We start from the raw sequence: 14,871 nt of genomic DNA, 5'->3' as shown, positions 1-14,871 counted from the left end.
CCGGATGGCTTTAGTCCGTAGGACGGACAACAATCATACCATAGGCTAGCTTCTAGGGTTTAGCCTCCTTGATCTCGTGGTAGATCCACTCTTGTAACACACATCATCAATATTAATCAAGCAGGACGTAGGGTTTTACCTCCATCAAGAGGGCCCGAACCTGGGTAAAACATCGTGTCCCTTGTCTCCTGTTACCATCCGCCTAGACGCATAGTTCGGGACCCCCTACCCGAGATCCGCCAGTTTTGACACCGACAGTGATGATGCCCTTGGAGCTCGGCATCTTCATCTTGAGGTAGGCATAGTGGGGCACGGCCATGAACTTGGCCAGAGCAGGTCGGCCAAGTAAAGCATGGTAAGGGCTCTTGAGATCCACTACTTCAAACCAAACTGCTTCGCAATGGAAGTGTTCTTTGTCTCTGAAGAGAACATCAATCTTGATCTTGCCGATTGGTGAGGATGAGAGGTCGGACACAATGCCGTGGAAGACAGACGGCTGGGTAAGAGCTACTTTGGCTTGATGTTCAACTTCTCCATGGTGTCACAGTACAGGATGTTGATATTGCTTCCTCCATCAATCAGAACTCGGGAGAAACAAACAGCCCATCTCTCGGTTGCAAATGTGGCATCCAACACCAAAGCATAAGAACCCGGAGACGGCATCACCTCTGGGTGATTAGCTCGGCTCCAACTGATGGGCTTTTCGGACCAGTGCATGAATTCTGGATCTTTGGTGGCGACTGCATTGAATTCTTGGTGTTGCCGGCGCCGGTTGCACTTGTCGTCGGCTTGGCTTGTGAAGACGACAAAGGCTGCATGCTCGTCGGGAAACTCGTCTTGAATAGCTCCGACTGCTGGGCGGGCGGGCGGCTGTTGAGGAGCCGGAGGCGGCGGGCCAGCAGGCGAAGGAGGCAGCAGTCCTTCGCCCTTGGAGATTCGGGTGAGCCAATGGCACTTCCGAGTTGTGTGGTTGGACGGCTTCATGCCGCTGTGAAACTTGTAGGGAGCATCAAGGGTTTGCTCGTAGGAGAAAGCAGGCTGCCAAGCCGGCCTATCGCCTTTCTAACGCTTGGGTACGGGCTGCTCTTCTGGCCGTTGGTCATCAACTGTTGCCACTTGCCGGCTGGTGGAAGCCGGCATCGGGGCCTTGCGCTTGTTGTTGTTCTGATGCGGGCACTGACTTGTGTCACCAGCCGGTGTCTTAGGAGCCGGAGGGAGCACCTTTCCAGAGGCGTCCACCCGGAGATCTGACTTCATCGAGGAGTCGGCCGTGGCGTACTTGTCTGCTATGATCAGCAACTTGTCGAGTGTTGTCGGTTCATAACAGAGAAGTTGGTGCTTGAGGAGGGTGCCTTCTCGGCACCCGGTGGTGAAGTATTCTATGGCTTGCACCTCGTGCACCCCTTCGCAGGAGTTGCGGAGCTCGGCCCAGCGTGTCAGGTAGTCGCGGCTGGACTCGGTCGGGCCTTGGACACACAAGGAGAGTTGGCGGGGCTTGGGCGCCCGCTTGTACGTGCTGGTGAAGTTGCGATTGAAGACCTCCGTGAAGTTCAGCCAGCTGTTGATGCTGTAAGGCTTGAGGCTGTTCAGCCAGGTGCGTGCCGTGCCCTGAAGCATGAGGGGGGCATACTTCACGGCAACACGCCTGTTGCCGTTTGCGATGCTGACTGCGGTGGAGTAGTCTATCAGCCAGTCTTCCGGCTTCACTCAGCCGTTGTACTTAGGCATGTCTCTTGGGAGCGAGAACCCCTTGGGGAAGGGATTGTCACGGGTGCGGGGGCCAAAACAAGGCGGGTCGACATCATCTTCTACTTCTAGCGCCAGGGATCGCGCCAGGCGGTTGATCCGATGGCGGGCATCATTCTCGCTGACTCCTTCGCGGTGGCCCAGCCGGTCGCCTAGTGTTGGATGCCCAACAAGCGGCGAATAAGGATATCACCGACTACGGGGCAGAGGAGGAGGCAGGTTATCTCCTTGCCGCTCCACAGCTCGTGGGCGGCTGTCTTCGTCGCGCTGAATGGTGAAGCGCATCCGGCTGTGGCTAGCAGCCGGCTCCTTGTTGTTTCGCTCGCGGGTGCCGCCTGCAGTCGGCGTCCGGGAGGTCGCGCCGTGCTCTCGGCGATGGGGAGGACTCTCGGCGCGGGTGCCGGCTTCTTGCCATTCCGCGGCCGCGTCGATGAGCTGCTGGACACATCGCGTCATGCAGCGCAGCTCGTCTCCATCCAAGCCTTCCAGCTCGTCTCCTGCCGCTTGGGCGGCACACAGGTTCTCGAGCAGCATGGTGTAGACTGGACGGTCGGCCTCCAGCATGCTAGCGATGGCCGCGCCGCGCTTCTTGATAGCGCCAAGCCGTCTAGGCCCGCCAGTAGCCGGCGTGCCGGAAGCAGCACGACCAACCTCACGTGATAGGCTTAGGTGATGCGTCTCATGGTGGCTATCTTCTTGCCGTTCTCAATGAGGGCAAGGCGGCGAGCCTCCAGTGTCTTGGTGTCCGCGTCCGATGGAACGGGCGCGGACAAGTCGTGCAGCGTCGTCTACAAAGCATCATGGGAGTTCTTGCCGGAGGCGGCGTCGTGGCTGATGACCAGCACCTCGGTGACGGTGCTGCCGCCGCTGTCGGCGCGAGGGAGTGGGTCGTCGATTACCAACACGTTGGTGGGGAAGGCATCGAGGGATGTCGTGTCTGAGTCGACAAGCATCGGGTCGGTGGAGCCGATTGACTATAAGTCGGAGGTGGGCTCGTCGGCGATGTCGAGCTTGCCAAGGAGGTTGATGAGGCAGCTCTCGGAGCTGGTTGCACCCGCGTCTGGTGCGGGCTCTTCAGAGAGGTGAATCTCGCCAAGAAGATCAGCGAGGCAGCTCGCTACACAGGCGGCGTCGACACCATGCAGCACGTCGGGGCAAGCGCCATCGGGCGTGCCGGGCTGGCTACGCTCGCCGGGGAGGAACAGGGTTCCCGTCTAGAGCAGGTCTCCCGACGATGGTGCACCTGGCCCCACAATGGGCGCCAAATGTCGGGTGGTAGGTGCGACATATGCCAAAGGATGGCTAATCATAGTGGGAGCCAGTAAGACATTGTCGGTGCCCGGGAACGAGATAAGGCAAAGACATGCACGCCGGCGAATCTTACCCAGGTTTGGGGCTCTCCTAGGAGATAACACCCCTAGTCCTGCTCTGCGGGGTCTCCGCGTGATCACTAATTCAGTAAGTAGCTACAAGTGGCTCCTTGAGCTGTTTGCTAGAGGAAGAAGAAGGGCAAGGCTAGCTCTCCTCTTCTCTCTGTGTGGTGTGTGTGTTTCTCTAAGAGATCAATCCTTTGCATGGGTGCCCTAGGGGGGTTATATAGGCCTACCCCCCAGGGGTACAATGGTAATCCGGCTGGATGCGGGTCCAGGTCGTCAGTGTCTGTGGGTGCCGGCTTCTCCGCCGGCCACTAGGGCCCGCCGACTGGTGGGTCCCGTCGGCTGCCGGCCTCTTGGTCGACAGGCTGGGCCCACCGCTTGGGGGTCTTGTCGGTGGCTCATTATTGTAGCCTCGCCCTCGATGACGATGGCTTTGTCGGGGCAAGCATGGCTACAGTGCCGCCGTCTGGCGGGCGTTCACTGTAGCCTTACCCCGTCTCATCTGCTTAATGGTGCACGAACTTCCAGGGCGAGGGTTGGTCGGCTTCTGGGAGCCGGCCTCCCCTCGGGCTGACTGGACTGGCCTGGCTGCCTTATGGGGGCTCACTGGCAAGAGGGGCCTGTCGCTTGAAGCCGTACTGCCAGTCTGTTGTGGGTGATGTCACGGTCAACATGGCAACAGTGCCGCGTCGGGTGGGGGATGGCCGACCGGTACGACGCACTGTGGCCACGCTCGCTTCGGGATTCGGGGGTGGCAGGCTTCACTATAGCCACGCCCCATCTTATCGCCGCTATGTGGGTGCGAACTTTGAGGGCACATGGGGTGGGCCTCCTACTAGAGGTCGGCCACTCTGGTGGCCGCCTACTAGGAGTCAGCCCACTCTGGGCTTGTATATTGATCTCTGCCGCCTTCCTGCAGTCGGTCGTGGCCCAGCCGGCCACGGGAAGGCAGCCCTTCGTCTTGGATGCTTGAGGGCCGCAGTCGGTCCAATGTTTTTGAAGAGCCACGAGGATCCGGTTAGGCTACCCGTGGTCATTTACTCCGACAACGCGTCCTCTCCTACCTCGGGTTTTCACCGAAGAAAAATAAGCCTCGAACCGGTCGAGAGCCCATCAGGTCGCGTTTTCTCCCTCCCGAACGCACCAATCGATCCCCTAACCCTACTCACTCCCAATCTGGTCACCGCAAAGCACTTGCCGTCGTCGACCCCATCTGGCGAGCAGCAGAGAAGACATGCCTCCTCCAAATCTTCCCTGAGGTCTCTCACGCTGACAACTGAGGGACTCGACACTGCTGCATGGAGCTGCTTCTCGCACGACATCGAGTAGCATGGGTTAGAGCTCTTGGCGTTTTGGGATTGCCACCGCAGGCTTGTAACATCAAGCCAAGATGGTGTCGACTCGGCCGTTGGCCACACCCTTATCCTCTCTCACAATTCGTATTCCCCTACCTCCCCCCTCCCCCCCAACTTAAGGTGAGTTGTGATGGACTCTGATATGTTGCGTATTGTTATGCTACAGATCCTTGAAATCGGGTCAGACAGAGAGAGAGGGGGGGATAGGAATGGAAGGGGCGATTGTAGGGGAACATACTACACAACAACAACAACAACAAAATACCGTAAGATCGCACCCAGGAACACTATGAAGATGATAGGCTAGATCAATCTGGCCAACAAGAATGCACTAGCAAGGAAGAAGATGTTGGTGAGACTAGTCGATTCCCGCACCTAGGTTATAGCTACCAACCATGATAAATTTTTCCACCGATCACATTTGAAGTACACTATCCCTTTGCAGTATCCACACGTATCGAAGTAGTGATTCGGAAGCACTTCATCGTCCAGGACAAAATCTACATTTATGATTTGCTAGTTACGGGAACCTTGAAATGTTTTTCCAGTGTACTCGTAAACTACTTTTATGATCTCCGAGTTACGGGCAAGGTTTGGAAACCCCAAAGTAACCATTTGGTATGCAGGCCTATGATATTCTCATGGTCTAAGGTCATGAGTAAACGTTAACATATAATATGATGATAGCGATGGCTAAGTTATGATGAGATCTCTCGGTATATCATAATTTGGGTTTATCCAAGACCGTTGTTCAACCAACAATGTGTTCTCATTACTAATGACATCCTTACTACTTTAACAATGCAGATGATCAAAAAAACATGATAATCTGTAGCACATGTGCTAGTCTTAGAGGCGGGACTAGGGATCTATATGGTGTTTATATTTTCACACATGCAACTGAGTTTCCCTCAAATCTCACATTCAATAATCATTGTAATTATAGCACATAAATGTAAACATTAATTATGAACATGGAAAAACAATACTTTATTATTGACTCTAGTGCATATTTCCAGCAACGATGATATGGGGGATTTTATTCCAGCAAGGCAGACGCTTGTATAGAGGGGGAGGGGAAGCGGGAAGGGGACAGAGATGGAAGGGGTTCACTAGAGAAATGTGAAGCCTCATGTGCGGCTATGTTTTTGTGGCGGCGGGGGTTGTTGGTCAAACTGGAGTAGCCAAGCTTTGCCTCGACCAAACTTGGATAGGATCATAATTACCTTGGAAATCTGGTCTGATTAAATCATAATGCCATCCACGGCTCTCATATTTCAATTCTCCCCACGACATATGATTTTATGGCTAATGGCGTGCACTGAGGGCATGTATAGTGGTTGATAAGACAATTTTATCCCAAGCTCGCCGTGTAATCTAAGGAAGACAATAAAAATTATGTACAATGGGTTATTTTTCAGTTTTATCTTTAATAACTAGATATCCCTAAATATGTGATGCGTGATATAGTTGTTAAGATATCATCTCTTAATTAAGAGAATGCATGCATTTTTCTTATTGTTCTCCTATCCCCCATCTTAATATTTATCCTACATGACATTTCTAAGATATCATCATCATACACGCCTTATAAATAGACATTTTTACGGACAAGGAAGAAGGGAACAAGGAACATTATCGTCCTTAAAAGAGAGTAGGAGTTTTCTTGTTATGGATAAGTGAGATCCAAGAGTCAAACCCGTAAATAAAGAGGGAAATTATTGTGTTCCATCAATATTAAACATTAGGCAACTTTGGGCGTTTATCGGTCAATTTTATACATTGATTGGTTGCCTTCTATACCATTAGATCTGACTCGACTGGTCCATTTGCATAGCTCGATTATTTCTATTATTTTAATTTTAATTTTTTTGCGGGAGAAACTTCCGATTTGTTCATAATCAATCATGACAATATAGTGAACACCAGAGGTAACAAAAATTACAACCAGGTCCAGACCATTTAGTGACGACTACAAGCACTGGAGTCAGTCAAAGGCGCATGGTCGTCATCACTCCTCACTCACGGAAGCCGAGAAAATATTGTTGTAGTACACAGTTGGGAAGTTGTGGTAAGGCCCCACAGGACCAGCGCCACCAGAGCATCAACCATTGTCGATGAATAGAGTCGTTGATCGGAAGGATTAAACCTGCAAACACATGAACGAAGCTTGGATCCAAACAAACCCTCCGAAGATGGACACCAAACTAATCCCGTGAGATTCGAAGGAAACACACCTCCACACACACACACACACACACACCTTCGATGATGTTAGATGCGCCATTGAAACGGGGATCAAACATGGGAGACATTATTCCTATCGGAGGACGTAGCCACCTTCACACAACCCCAACCAAGGCATCGAACCTCACACAAAGCATGGTCCATTCAGTCCATGGAGCCCGAGGCCCTCCGCACCTCCGCGTTCTATAGGCCATCAAAGGCGAGGCGGACCAATGGGAGGAGGAGGAAACCTAGAGGATAATTGGTTTGATGACAACATTTGATATTGCCAATACTTGGCAAGCCAACAATTGGCAATATCAAAAGTTGTCAAATTGGCAAGTAAACATGGTAACCAACCAAGCACTAGCCAATATTTGGCATTTGCCAAATGTTGGCATGCCAATTTTTGGCATCAAACCAATCATGCTCCTAATATCGTGAGAGTTCTTCATGGGGAGGAGGAAAGCATCGCCCACATTTAGGTTGTTTAGGGTTTGTGTTATGCTTAGAAAGACGAGGTGACGACGGCTCTCTAAAGATGGAATAAGGTCCGCCCGCTTAGCCCCCATCCCGGTGGTTTGTCTAGCGTCGTTGGAGGGCGTGTCCTTGGCGGATCTCGCGGTCGGCATTTGTTTTCAGTGGATCTAGTTGTCTCCGGTCTCCGTTTTGTCCGCGTTCGTGTGTCTTCAGGTTGGATCCTTCCGATCTACGCTTCTCTTCATCGACGACAGTTGTTGTTTTGGTGTGTTGGTCCTTTAAGACCTTAGCACCACGACTTACCGATTGTCTAATACAACAAGGTTTACCTGAGTTTGATGAGGGAGTGGTGATGACGGCGGTGTGTTTTCGGCTCGCTCCAGTATTTGTAGTCGCCATTGGTCTACGGATATGGATGTACTTTCTGCTTGTGTTTTTATACTGCCTTAATGTTTGATGAATAGATATAAAGTTTTTCAAAAAAACAAAGGCTTAACTCGTTCACAAATCCTTTTTTTCTACTCAAAGGAACACCTTTTTTGAGAAATCTCGCTCGCTTTATTGATTCAAAACAATGTTCATAGGTACACAGTTTGGGTCATGAGGAGTGCCCAACCAAATATGCCTCCCTATATCTAAATTGCAAGCGAATTTAGCAAGATTATGAGCCTCGAAGTTATTGTTCCTTCGCTCAAAAATAAACGAGAAAGAAGAGAAACTAGCTCTACGGTCTATTATTTCATGTATAACAGCCCCATTGGCACCGCCCGTGCCTTCATTGATATCTTGCACCACACCTTGGCAGTCTGAGGCCACCATTATATTCTGCTCGTAGAGATCCTCCGCCAAAGATAGGGCTTCTCGGCAGGCATATGTTTCCAAAATAAGAGGGTCTCTAATTCTCTTCAAGACAACTGCTGATGAGCCCAAAAAATTACCGTCTGAGTCTCGGCAGACTGCAACAGCCACTCCCATTCGCCTGTGCCTTGCTTGTGCACCATCCACATTGATTTTACCAACCCCAGCTGGAGATGGGTGCCATCGGCGCTGCTGCCCTGAAACTTCAAGAACTTGCACTTTTTGCTTAGCATCTGGAATTTGTTGTAGCTCCTGAAGATAAGAGTCAACAAATGATACTGTTTGGTGTGGGTTTTGGAACACAGATTCATAAATTGCCTTTCGCCTCGCGTACCAAACAACCCACAAAGTAACGACTATTCTCGTGAAACTCACGTGGTCTAATGCCTCATGAAGTTCAAACAGCCAGTTCTTCGCACTAGTTTGCTCGTTCCCTGTCATCTGCGACACAAGGGTATCATCCGACAATGCCCAAATGCACCTCAACATAGTGCATGACAATAGAGCATGTCTCCACGAGTCTTGCCATCCACACAGCGGACACGCACTCTGAGTTGCCATATTCCGCCTATGAAGAACATCCGTAGTTGGTATGGAGTGTCACGCGAGACGCCATAGAAAAACTCTGATCTTTGATGGGACTTTCAGCTGCCATAGACGGCCCCAAGCTTCCTTTTCTCTAGCATTTGATGATGAATCACCCCGTCCTTCTAGCCAAGCTTCTCTTTGAAGTTTTGTTGAGACTAGGAGCTTATACGCCGAACTGACTGTAAACCTGCCCTTCCTGTCCGGGTTCCAAGCCCAAAACTCCTCCGTATTTCGTGTGCACACTGGAATGTCATCGAAGGGTAAGAAAACCGCACGCACTAAGGATTCATTCCATGAGGCAGTGGCCGGAGACAGAAGATCGGATACCATCATGGGGGGTGTCGCCACTAGTGATGCAATTGGTTTTGGAGCTGTTTCTTTGGGAATCCAGTTGTCCTCCCATATGCGTGTAGATAAGCCATTACCGACCCTTCTGATTATTCCCTGCTTCAACACATCTCGTCCCTCTAAAATTGCACGCCATATTTGAGATGGGCGAGAACCCAGCTCGGCCTCAAGAATAAAAGAGTTAGGGAAATAAGATGCCTTCAATAATCTTGCACTTAAAGTGGCCGGTTCCTGCAGTATCCTTCATGCTTGTCTGGCTAGCAGCGCGAGATTGAACAATTCCATATCTCTAAACCCTAGGCCCCCCAAATATTTTGGCCTCGTCATCACATCCCATGAAACCCATGCTGGTTTACGCTCTCCTTGTTTACATGCCCACCAGAACTTTTTGATGATAGTCTTTATGTGATCACAAAGACCTCTTCGCAACTTGAAACACGACATGGAAAAACCTAACCAAAAAACAAGCACACAACAACCGTCCAGCTCGCAGCCCGGGCCAGCCATCCCAGCGCAGCCCGGCCGGCGGGTCCCCCACGTGCCATCTAGCAACGGGCCCCACCCTTCTTCTCTAACCAGAAAATCAAACGGGCCCCCACGCGATGACAAAGGAGCGAAGAATCACAACGCACCCAACCCGCCGACGGCGACCGTGGAACAAAAGAGCGGCCGGAGCTGCCGAGGTTGGCCCTCCTCTGTGCTCTCTTAGCTGGCTAGCTGTCCCTCTGCTGGGCTCCGCATGTCAGTGGCGGCAAGTGGGCCAGCCGACGATCACGTGTGGGCCCGTCCGTCCGTCCTGCACCGCGAAAGGGCCACGTTGTTCTCGCCTGGCTAGGCTGGGTATCTCCTGCGCTGCACGCCTGCACCCACCGGCCACCGTCACGGGAAAAACAGCACGGTGTTCCGTCCCACTCATCCTCAACGAACATGGAACAGCCCTTTGATTTGATTTGAATTAAATAGGCTAGCAACTGGAGATTGATCTGTATATTTATTTGGAAGCTAAACGTTGAAAGAGGTGCTTAATTAGTGTGGAGTGTGGACGGATGCTAAGCCCTTTTTAGCCGGTTGTGTGCAACTTAGGCCCTGTTTGGATCCATAGGTTAGAGTTAGTTTGGCTTAGTTTGGACTCAACTAACCCAAAAATATCCAAACAAGAGGGTTAGTTTGGGTTAGATGCATCTAACCCACCTAAGAGGTGCTTATTTGAGTTAGTTCTTCTTAGGACCACTAAAAAACACATTTTTCTCTCGCTCTCCCTACGGCAGATCCCTCCCCATTTTCTCGAAGCTTCTCGTCCTCTCCCTCCCTTCCTCTCGCACCGCCCGTGAAGGAGCCTCGCCGTATCCGCGCTCCATCTAACCTTGTCATCCAAACATCCTTTTGGCTAGAGTTATTTCGGGGTTAGTTCAGAGTTAGAATCTAACTCTAACCTCTAACTGAGTTAGAGTATCCAAACAGGGCCTTAATTTCCAAGTGTGCAAGTGCACTCCTAAAAAAAAGTCCAAGCAATCAATCAATTGCAAAAGAGCCACGGCCCCCTCGCATCTGCACGACCAGTCCTGCTACCACAACTAGCACGCTGAACTACCCTGGCAAACAGGGAGGCTTGACCAGATGCGCACACAAGTAAGTTGGCCCGTTGTCATCCCGTCGGGTCGTCGCGGGCACCGTCGGCGCAACAGCAACGCGTGCGTAATTTCCCCGGCTCCCACCGGAGCACCGCCAGTGCTAGAACGGGACGCCGGTCAATCCCTTTCTTATCCGCAGGGACGTCGCATTTCCCGTGCGGTCTCAGTTCGGCAGTCCACGGATACGAATGAAGGGGACCGACTTTTGGTCCATGGTCAATAACAACGATCTCCTGCTTCCATTTTATCGGCTCCCATATGTGTCAGCAGCGGCTCGGCTGCCTTCCGGTGACGGGCAGCGCCAATGCCATTCCAGGGGTGGATGGATCGTGCACCGCACCCGTGCATTGACTCGCTTCCTGCTCGCCGGTTTTCTGTCCCCGTCGCTGGCCCCGGCTTCCAGGATGGTTCGGCGGAGACGCGGAGTAAAACGACGACGGGAACGCAACGCAAGCAGGCGGCTATCACTCTCGTCATCACGATCACACCCAGCGTCGCATTTGCATGCCGTCCAAAGCAGCAGCACACGGCGGCTGCTACCACAAAAACAGTGCAGGATTCTGGGAGTATTTAACCAAAAACTACCACATTGGAAACGCGACGAAAGATTACCACTTTACGATTTTATGCGAAAAACTATCACTTTTGTCCTAATCCGTGACAAAAAACTACCAACTCGCGAAACCGCTCGCTTCGCCCGCGCTAGACCCGAATCTGACCGGTTAGGCCCACGAATCAGTTGCCATCGTGGCTAACCGATGCCCGCCATGCGTTAACGGCCGTTAACGGCACGTCTGCGGCCGGCAGCGGGCGGCGTATGGCAGCGACGGCGCGGGGCTAGGCAGCGGTGGGCGTGGGTGGCTCCGACGCAACGCTCGCGGGCCTTCGCCGTCGTTGATGCGGCTCCGGTCCACCTCCGGCCTTCCCGACTGCGCCTCCAAGCTCGCGGTGAGCTCCTCTGTCGATTCCCCTTTGTTCCCCAGCTCAATCCACTCCGATTTGCCATCGATACAGGAGGCCGCACTCACCGCATCCGCTCGCTGCTCCTGCCGCGTTCGCCATGAGCCCGCGAGCCCCCGCTGCGCCCGGGGCACGCCCTGACCTCCCCGGCCACGCGCTCGCCTAGTCTGCAGCTACCCAGGGTCGCGCCCTACCTCCCCGCGCCTCGGCTTGCCGCCGCCCGCGCTCGCCACCCGCCCGCTGCCCCGCTCCGGACTGCTGCTGCCGGCGAAGGCCCGCGAGCGCTGCGTCGGAGCCGCCCACGCCCCCCGCTGCCTTGCCCCGCGCCGTTGCTGCCCTACGCCGCACGCTGCCGGCTGTTAACGGCGCGTCTACGTTGGTTGGCCACGGTGGCAACTGATCCGTGGACCCAACTGGTTAGATTCGGGCTTAGCGCGGGTGAAACGAGCGGTTTCGCGAATTGGTAGTTTTTTGCCACGGATTAGAACAAAAGTGATAGTTTTCCGCATAAAATCGTAAAGTGGTAATTTTTCGTCGCGTTTTCATTAAATGTGGTAGTTTTTGGTTAAATACTCGGATCCTGGAGCTCGCGTGTGATGCACAACGTCGAGTGTCCAAAACTGCCCCTTTGGAGTCGTCTTCCAGAGTAAAGCGGCCCTTCAAGTCTCCAGTCTGTAATAACGGGGCTACATCTTTTCCTTCTGACTAAAGAAACAGGCGGCGAAACCAGTCTCGGCTAGCTGTTCCTGATCCCACAGTGCAAAAGGGCACTTGTACTAGTAGCACTAATCTATTGTTAGCCGACACGCGACGGCGTCGTAAACCACTGTCCGATGCAGCGACACGGGATCAGCAGCGGGTTGTTTGCCAAACCTGCGAAGTGCAGAAAACTGTGGGTCTCAAACCTCTGAACCCGTGTGCCTCGGCCAGTATTCTCCCGTAGTTTACTCCTTCAGGGTACGAGCATTGTTAGCCGGCACGACCGCGTTGTAAACCACTGTCTGATTCGTAGATGCGCAGGCTGTTCGTGAAAACCAACCTGCCAGTCCTGAAAACGGTGGGGTCTCAAGACTCTGAAACCCGCGTGCCTCGGCCGGTGGCCTCCTTCCCGTAGTTCATTGGAACATAAGAGTAACTAGTCCTAGCCATCTCAGGCCCGGCCATGTCGGCCCACCCAGGCCCGGCCTTAAAATCCAGGGCCTAGGCCCGATGAGCTTGTCCGTGGGCCGAGCTTGGGCCTGAGTTTTGAGCCAACCAGCAGGGCCTGGACCGGCTTGGGCTTGGCATATTGGCATTTTAAGGAAGAGGCCCGGCCCACGGCCCTAAGCCCTAAGGGCTTTTCAGGGCTTTTTACCAGATGGGCCGGGCTTGGGCTTGAAAAGTAGGTCCGATGGTAGGGCCTGGGAGGGCCTGGGCCTCAGTTTTCTATCATGGGCTTTTTTAGGCCCGGCCCAAGCCCGGCCCGGCCCGGCCCATGGCCAGATATAAGAGTAACATGCGCGCGTGCGTCCCAACATCCTCAACTTGGTTTAGTTTTTGCAGACCGTGCATGTTTTAAGACGCAACATCTGTAAAGATTGCCAAAAAGTCCCGATTGGCAAAAAGCTCAAGAAACAGTATTTCTCAGACATACGTAATACTGGGCTGTAAGATGTCTTGGTGAAAGGGATATCTCTATTGCTCATGTAAGTAGGAACCAGAACGTTGTTAGCCACACCCTTGCTGCTTTCGGCCGATCGAAGGGCCATACTGCAGTTTGGTTGCAATCTTCCTCTTCGTTGTAGGAGCGAATTCTCCAACAATTGAGCAATGAAATCCTTTTAACCCTGCAAAGAAAAAAAAAGTCTTGTTTATCCAAAAAAATCTTAGCAAAAACAAAAACAAAAAGCATGTAACTAAGCCCATTGAAATGTTTGGGCTGCCCTGGGGGCCCATCGGGAGCATGATTCCGGGTTGTTCCTTCGCACGGAGCCCCCCTTCCGGAAAACAGGAAAAACAACGGGGGTGGAAGGAGGCCGGAAAGGGCACTGCCGCTCAGTCATCGTCGTCGTCGTCCCCCTCTTCCTCCTGGTGGTGCTCGCGAGTTCCAAGCCCTTGGTCGGTCGCGGGCAGGGTGGCGAGTGAGATGGTTCGATCTCAGTCCGTAGCGGCGGCCGTCGGCGTGCTCCTACTCTGCCTCTCCGGCCTCTGCCGCGGCGCCGATTTGTGAATCATAGAGCACCAATTTGTACAAAACCATAAAATAAGGTCCAACAGATTGTGGTTGTGCCACATGGACACAATTGCTGCAACTTTCTTTGTTCAGATTTTGATGTTTCCTTTCCTGATTCATAAGGTAAGCTTATCTTTCAGCAGCTAGCAACAAAAGTTTCAGAATCAATTTGCAGGAGTTGGTTTTTCGCTTTGGGATTTGGGTTTTCGGAGCATGAACTATTGTAAACTTGGATATGGAATCTGGTTACATTAATGATAATATAACACGGGGCGGAGGCTTCAATCTGCTGTTTATCTAAAAAAATATAAATGACTTTTTCATTGTTGTGTAAAAAATAAACCTAAATTTGGAGGATCTCGTTGACATTTATGTGACTCCGCATGGTGGATTGCACATGTGACGAGCTTCGTGCTAGAAGCGGTGCTAGAGGACCTGGAATGGCAGGTGTTTGCCTATTGTTTCGCCAAGGACGACGATAGAAAGAATACCTACATCTCTGAACCTGATTGGCATGGCATGACGACGAGAGGGAGCTTTATCCCCAAGATCAGAATGTAGGTTAGAGACTAGTCTATCTCGTGGAATCATGACCTTCGCTAGTGAGTGCGTTCGTCTTAGTGTCTCTCGACGCTCGTGCATGCGTGCGTAACGACAAGATTGTGCTGCTAGTAAGTGTCTGTATGGTTCTATCCTCTGTCATTAGTGCTTTGCGTGGAGTTCGGTCCGTGTACATTGTATGATAACAATGTAAAGAGATAGTCAAACGGTAGTGACAACGAAGCATGGCATGACGACAAGAGCAAGCTTTATCCTCAAGATTAGAATGTAGGTCAGAGGCTAGCCTATCTCGTGGAATCATGACCTCCGCTGGTGAGCGCGTTCGTCTTAGTGTCTCTCGGCGCTTGATGCGTGCGTGCGTGTAACAACAGAAGTGTGCTGCTAGTAAGTGTATGTATGGTTCTGTCCTCCGTCACTAGCGCTTTGCGTGGAGTTCGATCGGTGTAAAAAAAGCGGAATTTGAACAAGAAGTGGAGTTCGGTCTGTGTACATTGTATGGCAACAATGTAAAGAGACAGTCAAACGGTACT

The sequence above is a fragment of the Triticum dicoccoides genome, chromosome 3B, assembly GCF_002162155.2.
Source record: "Triticum dicoccoides isolate Atlit2015 ecotype Zavitan chromosome 3B, WEW_v2.0, whole genome shotgun sequence".
Taxonomy (NCBI): domain Eukaryota; kingdom Viridiplantae; phylum Streptophyta; class Magnoliopsida; order Poales; family Poaceae; genus Triticum; species Triticum dicoccoides.
Note: the sequence above shows the minus strand (reverse complement) of the source record.